This window comes from Heterodontus francisci, chromosome 18 (assembly GCF_036365525.1).
Source record: "Heterodontus francisci isolate sHetFra1 chromosome 18, sHetFra1.hap1, whole genome shotgun sequence".
NCBI classification, from domain to species: Eukaryota; Metazoa; Chordata; class Chondrichthyes; order Heterodontiformes; family Heterodontidae; genus Heterodontus; species Heterodontus francisci.
Genome location: NC_090388.1, coordinates 43,169,480 through 43,185,032, shown reverse-complemented (window position 1 = coordinate 43,185,032; position 15,553 = coordinate 43,169,480). Strand labels below are relative to the sequence as shown.

Genomic DNA, 15,553 nt, shown 5'->3' with positions numbered 1-15,553 from the left:
CGATAACCTTTCAGCAGAATATGAAACGTTAACTCTGTTTCTCTTTCCGTAAATGCTGCCTGATTTGCTGAGTGTTTCCAGTATTTTATATCAGATTTCCAGCATCTGCAGTATTTTGTTTCTGAATCAGCAATAGTGCCAACAGGCAACATCTGCATACCTCTAAGCTGTTCACCAGTACTAGATTTGAGTTGGCTTGTAGGCCCCTTCAAAAATGTGACCCCATGAATGCGGGGTGATGTAGCCATTTCACTGAGGCTGTGTTTGATAAATCCACAGTACTGACTGTTATATATAATTTGAGCTGCAAAGTTGGTTTAGTGAGGTGCATTTCATTTCACAAGAATAGTTGAGGGTGAAGTCACTATAACTGACATCACTAGCGTAGCTGAAGATTTTTAGCATATGCTGAGAATGACATCATCGAGTGGCCTAGCTCATATGCCGGATGACATCATAGGTTTTCCCACCGGCAGGACAGACCCACCAGAGGTGGTGGGACAGTGGTATACAGTCGGGAGGGAGTTGCCCTGGGAGCCCTCAACATCGACTCCGGACCCCATGAAGTCTCATGGCATCAGGTCAAACATGGGCAAGGTAACCTCCTACTGATTACCACCTACCGCCCTCCCTCAGCTGATGAATCAGTACTCCTCCATGTTGAACACCACTTGGAGGAAGCACTGAGGGTGGCAAGGGCGCAAAATGTACTCTGGGTGGGGGACTTCAATGTCTATCACCAAGAGTGGCTCGGTAGCACCACTACGCCCCAAGGCTCTTTAGACAGCACCTTCCAAACCCGCGACCTCTACCACCTCGAAGGACAAGAGCAGCAGATGCATGGGAACATCACCACCTGCAAGTTCCTGTCCAAGTCACACACCATCCTGACTTGGAACTATATCGCCATTCCTTCACTGTCGCTGGGTCAAAATCCTGGAACTCCCTTCCTAACAGCACTATGGGTGTACCTACCTCACATGGACTGCAGCGGTTCAAGAAGGCAGCTCACCGACCACCTTCTCAAGGGCAATTAGGGATGGGCAATAAATGCTGGCATAGCCAGTGACGCCCACATCCCATGAATGAATTTTAAAAAAAAGGTTGACCAGAAACCACAAGTATCCATGCTGTCGCTAATCATGCCATCAAACTAAACACATTGGGTGAAAGCTGCGGTGAGTGATAGGAAATTGTGTGTGTGGGTCATGGATTTTAACAGGATTATTGGCTAGGACGTGGGGTGGGGTCACTTTTCACATGGTGACGTAAATAGTGACAGTGCCATGACTTCCGGATTTCATGCAGTCCAATGATGTCACTTGCTGCACACATGCCAGGCTTTCCGAGAAATCAACTCACTACCGCTCATGGTCAAGAGTGTGATCCTGGTCTGGGGATGGGGGAGTGGGGAAGAGGAGAGGGAGAATGTGTTGCAGGTGCAAAGTGGGTAAATTTGGAAGAAGGTGATCCAGGTCTAACAGATGTGGGGGGAAAATGTGATCCATCATCTTATCTGGATGACATTCCTAATCTCATTCCCCTGCCCCTCTCCCACTTTAGACTTGGGTTACGTTCTCCCCCCACTTCCCAGTTCCCTTTGTTCTTCCCCCTAGTTCCTAATCTTCTGCTCCCCCTACCCCAATTCCTTATGTTCTCCTGCCTGCCCCCCGAGTTCCTGACATTCTCCTGCACACTCCAGTTCCTGATATCCTCCTGTCCCGCCAAGTTCCTGACATCCTTTTGCCCCTGTCCCCTCCCCCCTTCCCCCTGGTTCTTGGCATTCTCCCACCTCCTGATTTCCTGACCCTCTCCCATCTTCTGTGTTCCTGACATCCTCTTGCCCCACTCCAGTCCCTGCCATTCTCCTACTCCCCCCTCCAGTTCTTGATACTCTCCTGTTCCCCTCCTATGTTCATGACTTCTCCCCCTGCCATGTTCCTGATTGTAGCCCCCGCACCCACTCATTGATTTCCTGACCACCTCCACCTTCCAGATCCCTGTCCTGCCCTTGTCCTCTCCTCTCACTCCTCTCCACTCTGATCCCCTCACCATCTCCAGGAAAAAAATGGCTAGCAACAGGGAGGAAACGTACTTTATTTAGGCCTTAGGCAGCAGACTGTTTGAGGGGGTGGGGGTGGGACAGTGTTTATGCTCGGCTTCAACGCCATCTAAGTGATCACACGCAGAACGACTCAAAGTTCTTCATGCCAGCAATCACTCCTACAAGATCAAGAGGACTTATACCAGACTTTGGTTACAGTGCGAACATCGGGCACTTTACTGTAGAAGGTTAAAAAAATATGCTGTGTAGATTCACTTAAAATGTTACCAAGGATGAGTGGTTATGAAGAGACTTTAGAAATTACCACTGAGGGCTGATATGGTAGAGGTTTTCTAGTTTATGAAGGATTACCATCAAACCATGGGACCAACCCTAGTTCAATGAGGAGTGTAGGACAGCATGCCAGGAGCAGCACCACCACGCGCACCTAACAATGAGGTGTCAATCTTGTGAAGCTACAACTAGGACTACATGAATGCTAACCAGGAAGCAGCTTGCTATAGACAGAGCTAAGTGATCCCACAATCAAAAGATCAGATCAAAGCTCTGCAGTCCTGCCACATCCAGCTGTGAGTGATAGTGGACAATTAAGCTAAAAGGAGAAGGCTCCCTGAACATCTCCATCCTCAATGATGGAGGAGCCCAGCATGTGAGTGCAAAAGACCAGGCTGAAGTGTTTGTAACCATCTTCACCCAGAAGGGCCTTCTCCTGAGGTCCCGACCATCACAGATGCCAGACTTCAGCCAATTAGATTCACGCCAGGTGATATGAAGAAAGGGCTGAGTGCACTGGATGCAGCAAAGGTTGTCGGCCCCGACAACATCCTGGCTGTAGTCCTGACAACTTGTGTTCCTGAGCTGCTCGTTCCTCTAGCTAGCCTGCTCCAGTACAGCTACAACACTGGCATTGACCCAGAAATGTGAAAAATTGCCCAGGTATGTCCTGTCCACAAAAATGACAAATCCAATCTGACCAATTATTGGCTCATCAGTCTACTCTTAATCATTGGCAAAGTGGTGAAAAGTGTCATCAACAATGCTGTCAAGTTGCACTCACTCACTCACCTGTTCACTAGTACTCACTTTGAGTTCTGCCAGGACCTGTAAAAGTGGAAGTTTTTGTCAAATCACTGATTGCTTAGGAATTGCACTCCAGGGGAACTTCAACAGCGCACCCTCTGGAGGAGTGTTGAATCACTGACAACAACTTTTGAATTTCCACCTTGTTCAGTGCATGTGAGGACTCTAGAATTTGCTGTAAGTTTGAGTGGAATACTGGCAAACACTGACAGTTTTGCCATCATTACTACCACAAAATTCATGCCAATATTCTATGAGTAAGACTCTTAAACCCTTTACAAAAGTGTAGGAGCATCTAGCAAGCTGTAGTGCATGAGAATAAGTGTAAACCATTTTCCCTTTACTCCATCAACTGATCTTGAAAGTCTTGATCAACTTCTGTCCTTATCTATCCGTAGAACCATAGAAAAATTGCCGCAAAGAAGGAGGCCATTCAGCCCATCATGTCCATGCCACCTGAAAAAACTAGCTGCCCAATTTATCCCACTTTCCTGCACCTAGCCAATAGCCTTGCAGGTTACAGCACTTCAGGTACATGACCAGGTACCTTTTTAAAGAATTGAGGGTTTCTGCCTCCACCACCGCCTGGCAGTGAATTCCAGACACTCACCACCCTCTGGGCGAAAAAGTTTTCCTCATGTCTCCTCAAATCCTTCTACCAATCACCTGTCGTGGTAAAGTGTTGTTTTATAGTGTTCATGTACTTTGTATATAGTAACACATGACTTTTAAAACAGAATATTGGCCCTATTTCATAAGGATTTCCCTTTCTGTGAAACTAAAAAAAAGAGCCTATGACAATACTACAGACTAATTCACAAATAGCTGTGCTGTGTGGAAATGGGAAGGGGGTATAGTGAAAAATTCTGGGATGCACTGCCTGAGGGTGTGATGGGGGCAGATTCAATTGAAGCATTCAAAAGGGAATAAACTGTTATCTGTAAAGGAAGAATATGCAGGGTTACGGGGAGAAGGAGGGGGAATGGCACTAAGTGAATTGCTCATTCGGGGAGCCGTGCAGACACGATGGGTCTCAAGGCCTTCTGTGCTATAACAATTCTGTGATTCTTTTCATCTAAGTGGTATAGTGGCAGAACAATAAGCCGTGATGGAGTTTAGTATAACACCGAGCTAAGGTTTTATCCCAATCTTAAATGTGCGGTGTTTGGGGAAGATGGCTGTGGTGTGTAAGGCTGAGTACTTCGATGCAGGGAAGCAAGACGAAAGGATACGTTCCTACCTGGCAATAAAGCGTGTGCTTTATACGGAGATCAGAGGAGGGGTATAAAAATTAGGGGTATGCGATAAACATGTACACGGGACACAGGTCAGATCTGAACGTTTATTCTTCGGATATTTTTATAAACTATCTCAACAAAATTATTGTAAGCATTGTGCGAAGGAAAATGGACTTAACCAGTCAAATCCTTTGAAGCTGTTCGAACTCCGCCGAAATTGCGACGGAAACCTCATTTGCAGCCAAGTCACGCCGGCAGAGCGAGTGGCTCCGAGGAATTAACGGGCCGTACACAGTGCCTCTTCTTGCTTCTGAATGTTGAGTGTTGTTGTGGTTTCCATGGTACTGTGGAACTACTTGCCAACTGTTATTTCTCAATGTTCTGTTGTAGTACAAGTCACAGAACAAGTGCTGGTAAGTGTAACTCTACTAAAAGGAATTTCGCACCTTCCTGAGTATTACAGAAGGATATATGACGTATCTGTACACATACTACTCTCTTTTTCGTGTTTTATCCTTTGAAATTGCTAGCTGCGAACATTTATTTTAAATGGGTTATTGCTGGTGTTAGAATAATGTCTGTCCAAAAATCTTATTACCACTTTCAAGACTGTGCTGCATTTTAAGGGGAAATAATCTTTCCTTACGAGTTCGTCTGATAGAAGTTGTTCCAATTAACAGAAAGAATGCAGCATGAATTTTCCCCATTCATTTCGGGAGCAATAAATTCTTAAGAAGCACCTGTTGCCTTTATAAAGAAGTTTGATTCTCTCCCACTGCAATGGACCCCAGTGATTTAAATTACTTTTCTTTCTATATGGGTATCCAGAGTTCAGCTGATTGCTAGTTTTGTTTTGTCACTTTTAAACATCGTTTCCTAGAATTTTGTTCACGACATGTTATTTCTCTTAAATGCCCAAAAGGCTAGAGAGCAAAGTACTTCTGTGAATGGGAAAACTGAGCATCATTTCAAGTGAAAAACTGAACTTCCGATTAAGAACAATTCTTGAGTATATTTTTAGAGGACATATCCCACTCCTGGTTAAGAGGAAGTCACTAAAAGAACATCCCTCACCTCTTTTTTTATTTGAAAAGGCTCAGTTCTTTCATCTTCCTCATTCATTTATCATCTTTTTCTCGCCTGTTTATTCAGATTTGGACTAGCTCCTGGGCTCAAAAGGGGCTCATATCAAGACTGCTGACAAAGCAAAATGCTTTAACTCAGTGTGATAAGTTGAGTGTGGACTGGCAATTTTACAAGAGCAACTTAACTCCCCTTATGGTCCAGTATGGAAACTCAATCCATTGGGATGTTCAGAGGTTTTCAGTGCTGTCCAAGGTTTTGCACTGATCAAGTGAATGGTGGCTTATAAAATGAAAAACTAAACGTGTTTCTGCAGCATGCAATTATTACTTCAGATGTTTATAGGAGGAAAGAAATTTTGGAGCAATAAAAAAACTCTGAAAGAACATTCAAGAGCTGTACGGCCCATAGAAAATTATATTGCAGCCATTACTAGGACTAGAACTCTTCAGGTCAAAGCAGCATTGAATAAATACAAAAACAAAATACTGTGGATGCTGGACATCTGAATGTTTTTTTTATTTTAGAGATACAGCACTGAAACAGGCCCTTCAGCCCACCGAGTCTGTGCTGACTATCAACCACCCATTTATACTAATCCTACATTGATCCCATATTCCTACCACATCCCATCTTCCCTCAATTCCCCTACCATCTACCTCTACTAGGGGCAATTTACAATTGCCAATTTACCGATCAACCTGCAAGTCTTTGGCTGTGGGAGGAAACCAGAGCACCCAACGAAAACCCACACGGTTACAGGGAGAACTTGCAAACTCCACACAGCAGTACCCAGAATTGAACCTGGGTTGCTGGAGCTGTGAGGTGCTAACCCCTGTGCCACTGTGCTGGAAATACTCAGCACTCAGGCAGCAACTATGGGGAGAGAACCAAAGTTACATTTTCAGGTTGATGACCTTCGCCAGGGAACCATACTTCTGCCTTTTATCTTTCTTGCAGAATAAAATGAAGGACTACTTCTAGTGAAAGTCCATCGATCTGAGACGTTAACACTGTTTCTCTCACCACAGGTTCTGACTGACATGCTGAGTATTTCTAGCATTTTCTATTTTATAACATGAAATGAATGTCTTACTCATCAAACATTTACTCTGGATACCTTTCTTTTTTCAAGTGGAATTGCTATCTACCACATAAAGGAAAATACCACAAGAGAAAACTTTTGTTCCATCAAACCTGACCCTTCCACAGGTCGTATACATTCCGCACTCCTCCTGAAGGAGTTGACAAGCAACAAAAACTTCTAACAAAATAACATTTTTTGAAATGTCTAACATATGAAGATAGTCAAGCATATTAACTTACAGCTCTGAACAGTTGCATTCCACATGATCTCAATAGCATTAAAACCATCATGTTTAATAGAATATAAAATAATTTGTGCCTATCCTCATAGCCTTCAATCAAAAATTAAGTATATTTATCCAGCTTTTGTTTTTTGAGGGTTGAGACTGTTTCTATTTTGTTGCGGAGGAAATCTAGTCTCTGCTCTTGCATGAGACTTGCTGATTTTATACTCCAGTCTCTAAATCTGAATTACAGTCCTAATTACATCAATGCCTCACATCATTTGAACATCACAATCATGTCTGATTTTAATTTTCTTTTTTACAGTTGGACTAATTCATTTCAATAGATTAGACTGGAGCCTTGAGTCATATAGTCATCTTGGTTGATTTTCGCCAGTAATCCAATGCCCTTTTGAAGGAAATTACACACAACAAACGCAACATTCTTTGGAGCCAGCAGGAGTTTAGCAGCAGATGATTAGAGGGGTGACAAATGGGGTAGGACCAAGCAGGCTTCGGGAGTTTCAAGTGGGAGCAGAGATGGTTGGAATTTCTGTCTGCTGTTTGGAAACCTTGCATTGTAAAAGAAAACAATGACACAGGGATGTTCTGTTATTTCCATTTGCTAAGCAAGAAGCTGGCATCCAGTTGATTGGCGTGCTGTGGGTGGGGCCCACAGAAAGGTTTCAGGTTGAGGCTGAAGTACTCCAAAAGATATAACTGTCTTACACGTTGAAATCAGCCCTCTTTCAAAGGGACCAATATCCAACTTTAATGAACTTTAAGCCAATCCTGCCAGTTTTAATCCCACAGAACTTTCAAGTGCCATGTTTTACATGACCCTGATGATTAGCTGGCATCTGTCTCTTCCAAAACATTTGGCACAATGCATTTTTCTCATTACTTCAATTCCTCCTTACCGCCTGTGAGAGCAAACAAGGGAACAATTCATTAAAAGGTTTCATATACCTTTATTTCTCTGAGAAACATCACAAAACACTTCACAAGAATTACTTACTGAAGTTGCATGTATATGGTATTATTCTTCTGTAAGTATGATGCAGATTATATCTCAATACATGGATACATCAGCACAAAAAACTCTCTTGCCCTGAAGCCAACAACAATTGATGTTGTCCTGTGGTTCCATGGGCATAATCTGCCTTCTAGTATCTCGACAATGTTATTCTTCAGGCTGGATTTTATGCAGGAGGCAGGGCTGCCGGCGCCGGGTGGAAAAGATGGGAGGATCCCCACCTCTGGATTTTTTCTGACCCCACACCTCCAGACCGATCCTCTGGTCTTTTGGGGTCAAAGTTTAAGGAGGCGGTATCCCTGTCCTCTTAAACACTTAATTGGGATGGGGATTCCGTCCCCAAGAGCTGCCGGCCAATCACAGGGCTGGCAGCTCAACAGTATCAGCAGTACCACTGGGAGTAGTGGCCACTGCTGGTACTGCAGAGGCCTCGGGCCCAGGCCCAGAGTTGGAACACCGGACGTGAGGCAGGGTGGCTGGGGCTGTTCTGGAAGGCCCTGGCGAGGGTGGTTGGCGTTCGGTTCAGGGAGAGGGGTGTCCTGGGGGAGTACCGTAGTTCCGGGGGGGTCCTCCGTGGGCCATGAATTGCCCACGAAGGAGAGACCACCGCGCCCCCCCACCCCCCCCCCCCCCCCCCCACCACCACCACCAAGCCCACAGGGTGGGCACCTTGTTTTCCAAGGTGTCCTCCCTGCGCTGGTAAAATCCCAGTGGCGGTGGGAGGAGGCCCTAATTTGGCCTCTGGGTGGGAAGGCCGATATCGGCCTATCCTGTCCCCGGGAAGATCAGGGCTGGAATCCCGGCACGGGATCTGTGGTGGCCGCTGCTTCTTCGATTCTGCGGCGCCTCTCCCTGCCGCCACGGAACCCGACATCAGCTGGGAACAAAATCCAGCACTTCAAGTGGAAATCAAGTGTCTGTTGATAAGCTTTTTGACCATTGGGGCCCAAACCTGCCTTTGCCTGACATCCACACAGGTGAAGAAGTAAAATTGCAAGGAAAAATTGTACTTATTTTTATTTTATTTATAGGTATAAGTGATACTCAGCATTATCTGTTATGTGCTGAAAATGGTCAAGTGACTGTCACGATGCAACTTACAATGAATCTTCATGATTGTTGCATGTGTGATAGCATTGCAGGACTATTTCTGACTTTTAAGTACAAGAACACACATTAAAACCCGTTACATTTCTAATGTTTGCCAGTTCTGATGAAGGGTCACTGACCTGAAACGTTAACTCTGCTTCTCTCTCCACAGATGCTGCCAGATCTGCTTAGTATTTCCAGCATTTCTTGTTTTTATTTCAGATTTCCAGCATCTGCAGTATTTTGCTTTTATTATTTAAAATTTGTTTTATGTGTAACCAGAGTAAAGAATTGATATCTGTCCCCACCTTACTATGATAATAGGTAACTGAATATAGTGTAGTGTAGTCCTTGTCCTTTACCTATCACCTAGGAACTTGGAGTGATTGATTGAAACTAGCCTGTCTGGAGTTTTTGTTTAACTCTTCTCCGAGTTCTCTCCGGAGTGAACTTCTGTGGCATGTTCTCTGATTTATTTTTTTAAATTAAAATTTATTAACCTTCAACTGAAATATGTGTGACTGGAATTTATTTTTTCAAAAATGAAATGCAACTTTATGTAAAGTATCGAATACACAGCAGGACATCAGCATCTGAAAATTAAAGTTTGAATTGAGATACTGTGCGTAGATGCTTCTGAAGAAGAGAACAATGTTACAAGATGAATATGAATGAGGAAGGTCATTCACAGTCTGTAATGCATTAGCTGTAATGGCAAGTCTGTAATGTTGGAACCATTATGGTAAATTACAGTCTGTAATGGTGTAACTGCAATTTTATAGTGCAGTCTGTAATGGTGTAATTGTTATGGTACATTGAAGTCTGTAATGCTGCAACCATAATGGTACAGTGCAATCTGTAATGGTACAGTGCAGTCTGTATTGTAACAGTAACAGTACGGTGAAGTCCGTAATGCTGTAACTGTAATGGTGAAGTGCCATCTGTAATGGTACAGTGCAGTCTGTATTGTAACAGTAACAGTACGGTGAAGTCCGTAATGCTGTAACTGTAATGGTGAAGTGCCATCTGTAATGGTTTAGTGCAGTCTGTCATGCTGTAACTGCGATGGTACAATGCGGTCTGTAATGGTTTCTCTGTAATGGTATAGACCAGTATGCAATACTCTAACTGTAATGGTACAGTGCCGTCTATAATGTTTTAGCTGTAATGGTGCAGTGCAGGCTGTAATGCTGTAACTGTATGGTGCTGTCTGTAATGTTGTAACTCTAATGGCAGAATGTAGTCTACAATGGTGTAACTGTAATGGTATAGTGTAATCTTTAATTCAGTGACTATAATCATATAATGCAGTCTGGAATGCTGTAACTGTAATGGTATAGTGCAGTCTGTAATGGTGTAACTGTAATGGTACAGTGCAGTCTGTAACATTGTAACTCTAATGGCAAAGTGCAGTCTGTAATGGTGTAGTACAGTCGATAATGCCATAATTGTAATGGTACAGTGCAGTCTGTAATGGTGTAACTGTAATGGTACGGTGCAATCTGTAATGTTTTAGCTGCAATGATGCAGTGTGGGCCGTAATGCTGTAACTGTAATGGTACAGTACTGTCTATAATGGTGTAACTGTAATGGTACAGTGCAATCAGTAATGTGGTAACTAATGATATAGTGCAGTCTGCAATGGTGTAAGTGGTGTAGTCACTCGTGCTTTAAGTGTAATTGTGTAACTGTAATGGTGTATAGCAGTGGGAATGAGAAGTTTTTGTTATGAAGTGAGTTATGGAAACCGGAGGCTCTTTTTATCTAATATAAATGTATAATACTGCAGATGCTGGAAATTTGAAACAAAAAGTGCTGGAAGTACTCAGCAGGTCTGGCAACATCAGTGGAGAGAAGCAAACTTATTGTTTCAGGTCTGTGACCTTTCATCAGAACTGGCAAAGGTTAGAGAAGAATTAGGTTTTAAGCAAGTGAAGGGGAGGGGGGGTGAGGGAGAGAACAAAGGGGAAGGTAGGGCAGGAGAGATTAAATAACAAAGCTGTCCTGGGACAAAGGCGAAGCATGTGTTAATGCTTGTGGTGAAAGACAAAGCATTAGTCCAGAGAGACTGTTAATAGCGGAATAATGAGCAGCTCTGATTACATTAAAAGCAGGCACATGGTTAAAAAATAAAATATTTTTTAAAAAGCCAGTTATGCACTGAGGTTGTTGAACTCAATGTTCAGTCTGCAAGGCTCTGGAGTGCCTAATTGAAATATCAGGTGCTGCTCCTTGAGCTTGCATTGATGTTCACTGGAACTGGGAGCAGGCCAAAGACAGAAATGTTGGCATGCGAGTAGGGTGGTGTGTTGAAATGGCAAGCGACCGGAAGCTCGGGGTCATGCTTTCGGACTGAGCTGAGGTGTTCAGCAAAGTGGTCACCCAATCTGCGTTTGGTCTCCCCAATGTAGAGGATACTGCATTGTGAGCAGCGAATACAGTATACTACATTGAAAGAAGTACAACTAAATTGCTGCTTCACCTGAAAGGAGTGTTCGGGGCCTTGGATAGTGAGGAGAGAGGAGGTAGAGGGCAGGTATTACACCTCCTGCGATTGCATGGGAAGGTGCTGTGGGAAGGGGACGAGGTATCGGGAGTAATGGAGGAGTGGATCAGGGTGTCGTGAAGGGAATGATCCCTTCGGAATGCTGATGGACGGGGAGAAGAAGATGCGTTTGGTAGTGGCATCACGCGGAGGTAGCAGAAATGACGGAGGATGATCCTCTGGATGTGGAGGCTGGTGGGGTGGAAAGTGAGGACAAGGGGAACCACATCACAGTTCTGGGAGGGAGGGGAAGGCGTGATGGCAGACATGCAGAAAATGGGCCGGACACGGTTGAGGGCCCTGTCAACCACAATGGGGGGGGAGATCCTCGGTTGAGGAAAAAGGAAGACATATCTGAGGCACTGTTGTGGAAGGTAGCATCGTCAGAGCAGATGCGTCGGAGACAGAGAAAGTGGGAGAATGGAATGGAGTCCTTACAGGAGGCAGGGTATAAAGAAGTGTAGTCGAGGTAGCTGTGGGAGTCGGTGGGCTTATATTGAATATTAGTAGACAGCCTATCCCCAGAGATGGAGACAGAGAAGTCGAGGAAGGGATGTGTCAGAGATGGACCATGTAAAGGTGAGAGAAGGGTGGAAATTGGAAACAAAGTTGATGAAGTTTTCCAGTTCGGGCGGGAGCAGGAAATGGCACTGATACAGTCAGCAATGTACTGGAAAAAGAGTTGGGGGAGGGAGCCTGAGTGGGACTGGAACAAGGAATGTTCGACATATCCCACAAAAAGACAGGCAGAACTAAGACCCATGCGGGTACCCATTGCAACACCTTTTACTTGAAGGAAGTGAGTGGAGTTGGAGCATTTGTTCAATGTGAGAACAAGGTGGAAGAGGGTGATGGTGCATAGGAATTGGTTGGGCTTCTGTTCAAGGCTGTTTTCGCTTTTTTTACCTGATTGATGTGTCCAAGGTTAAAAAGAGTTTTAATAAGATATGAACAAAAAAAAGTATTTTCCCTTGTCATTAAATCAACAACTAGTGGATATGAATTTAAAATCATTACCAAAAGAACAAAGGGAGAGAAGTTTTTTTTTGCAGAGGACTATTATGACATGGAATCTCCTATGGGAAACAATGGTGGAAACAGAATCCGCAATAGTTTTTAAAAGGGATGTGGATAAATAATTGAAAAATAATTTTAAAGGTTTTGAGGAAAGAGCAGAAGAATGAGACTAGTTGGAGAACTGGCACAGACAGAGGGCTGGATTTTATAGAGGCCTTGACGCAGGATCTGTGGTGGGGGGGCATGAAGATTGCCCCGGATGAGGCCCGCCACGACCTCAACGCTGGCAGGGCCCATCCCAATATTGCTGGCAGCAGTGAGGCCTCGTGGCAGTCCCCCGCCACTCGGCGATGGGACCATAATTTAAATATTCAAATTCATTAACTCACCTGAGTTAATGACGTTCCTGTCACCACCTGAAGTGCCGCGGCCGGCACTGCTGCGCCTTCGGATCCCCGTGTGGGGAAACGAGGTGCAACACCTGGGGGGAGGCGGGAGGAGGTAAGTTTCTCAGTGTGGGAGGGGGGAGCAGGGTGAAACTGTTCTGATTGGTGGAGGGGATGGTGGAAAGGGGTAAAGTTAAAAGTTCATGAACTTTGTTGGGGGGAAGGTCAGATACACAAGGTAAGTATTCTTGTGGGGGAGGAGAGGGCAAGGAATTGTTATTGTTAATCGTAGAGGGGGGGGAGGTGATGGGAGAGGGGGTGGAAACTTAAAATCAGTTTTATTAAACTTTCCCTTTATACATTTAAATCAAATGTAAGGGCTGGAAGTCCTTTGAAAATGGTGTTGGCACCTGTTCAGTGGCTCGGGACGCTGTTGCCGGGGACAGCACGCCTGCCCCTTCCACGTCATCGGCGGGCAGGGGGATTTGGGAGGGGTGGGGTGCGGTCCGCCCTGACCATGTAATTGGCGGCTGCAACATAAAATTCAGCCCATGATGGGCTAAATGGTCACCTTCCATGCTGTAAAACTCTGTGAAATTGTGCTAAATTCTGTGAAACCTTTATACACCTGTGCATATAACTGAAAATGTTGAGGTTGTCAATACCTTGGTTCAGTGGGAGTGCTCTTGCTTCTGAGGCAGATGGTTTGGGTTCTACGGCACTGACAGCACATAATCAAAGCTGGCAGTTCTGTGCAGTACTGAAGGAGTGTTCCACTGTTGGAGATGCCTTATTTTGATTTTGGCATTCATCTAAAACCTGTCTTTATTTCCACTTATAAGACCCCATTAACAATTTGTAAATCATTGGACATGAGACTGAATGTAATATGGCTCTTCTAATCTTTGATTTTTGTTTTCTAAAAACTAATTATTTGCATTTGCCATTACCAGAGTTTAGTGGACTAAGGCATGTCAGTTGATCCTTATTGCATGGAATATCTTGGCCAATGGACACAAATAAAATCATTGAATAGTGCATACAGCACAAGAGGGGCCCATTTAGCCCATCGGGTCCTTGTCAGCTCTTTTAAAGAGCTGATAAAAATTATTCCCACTCCCCTCTAGTTCCCCATGTTACTGCAAATTTTTTCTCCTTCGAGTACTTATCCAGTTCTCTTTTGAAGGATACTATTGAACCTGTATGCACCCACCAAAAAGACAAAGCAATTGTGGAATGAACATTTTACAGCTGTAAAAGTGATATATGTAAGTATATTCTGACAGAATAGTGCAGGCAAGTGCAATTTTATGAATGTAATATTTTTCTAGCTACTGTGAATCTAATTGCACGATATACTGACTGGTTAACTGGGGCAAAAATGTCATAAAATCTATTATCTGTGGCCAGTAACTGGAGTCTTCCTATAGGATCCAAATAACAAGTACCACAGATTCATCTTGGGATAAATGTTAGCAACAGAGCCACAGTTCACCCTGATAGAACTTAACAATTATTCATTGTCTGTTGCACTAATAGCTCAGCAGTTGCTGGCATTGCAGTTAAGAATGGGAATTGTCAAAATTGTCCAAGCTGTTGTCCATCAAAATCCACAGCATTATACCCCTTTAATAACAGCAGCCTACAACATCTGCATTAGTTATATTCAGACTGTTATCAGTGCACCGCGGTGCTTCATACTGTGATGATTGCACTTATTTGGAAAATTTGGAAAATCTTATTACCAAGATCAATAGCAGAAAATTTTAGTCAGTGTTTCAGATGTCAATTTCTGCAGTTGTATAATTTTTCCTGTTCACCAGCAATATGTACAGACAGGATTTGAGTACTGGTGCAGAAAGTACTGAATAGACATTCACAAGATTATCTTCTTTGATCTCCTTCAGTTACACTTTCTTCATAGCATTGTGTGACATCACATTCCCCCACTCAACCAAGAAAATGGATGTCGTTTAAAAATGTTGTTAAAAAAGGCAGTCTCATCCTAAAACAGGGTCTTTGTAATGTCATAAACTAAAGCATTAGTTTTATATGGTACTATAAAGGAAGGAGATCTGATTGAAAGAACACCTATTTAATATTTTAATTTAAATCAGTGTGTATGTGATGCTGAATATCAAAATGAAAATTCCTGACCATTGAATAAGCATTTATTCATGAGTTTCAGATAATTGCTGTATGGTAAACTCTCCTAATGTTGCTTTTCCACACTTTTAACCCTACTTATCCAGATGAAGCTTTGTGACCCCCTAACTCTATCCAGTGTATTGGTCGTAATCATAGCAGACACCATCTTTCAAAAGCTATTATCACAAAATAAAAGACTGTACAATCAGATAATACCAAAATAAATAACCTTAACCTTCAAATTTTCTGCTATTTTTACAAATGTGCTTCTTTACTCAATCAGTGATGCTGAACCCCTATTTCAAAATATTCTCCCTGAAGTATATGATACATGGGGCTGCATTTTACCAGCCCCTCGACGTCTGGGTCGTGGCGGGGGGGCCTGTAAAACACTTGCGGGAGTGGCCCGCCATGACGCCCGACACCGAGAAGGCCCCACTGCATTTTACCGGCATTGGCGAGGCGTTGGTGCGGCCCCAAGGCCTTCATTTAAATATTAAAATTAATTTAACAAAACATGCAAATCAACATTCCTTGACCCGGCGGTTGTCCCATG

At 43.7% G+C, this 15,553-nt stretch overlaps 1 protein-coding gene across 6 annotated transcripts in view; it reads left to right on the top strand.

Annotated features, from left to right (window-relative positions):
* The window catches only part of LOC137379576 (fatty acyl-CoA reductase 1-like), a 220,300-nt gene that overhangs the window by 31,340 nt on the left and 173,407 nt on the right, over nt 1–15,553 (top strand). For 2 of the 6 annotated variants that reach the window (XM_068050602.1, XM_068050603.1), the window contains exon 2: nt 14,036–14,117. The exons of the other annotated variants lie outside the window; for them this stretch is intronic. The gene's annotated coding sequence lies outside the window, so the exon portion shown is untranslated. The remainder of the gene's footprint in view (nt 1–14,035; nt 14,118–15,553) is intronic. 6 annotated transcript variants of the gene reach the window in all.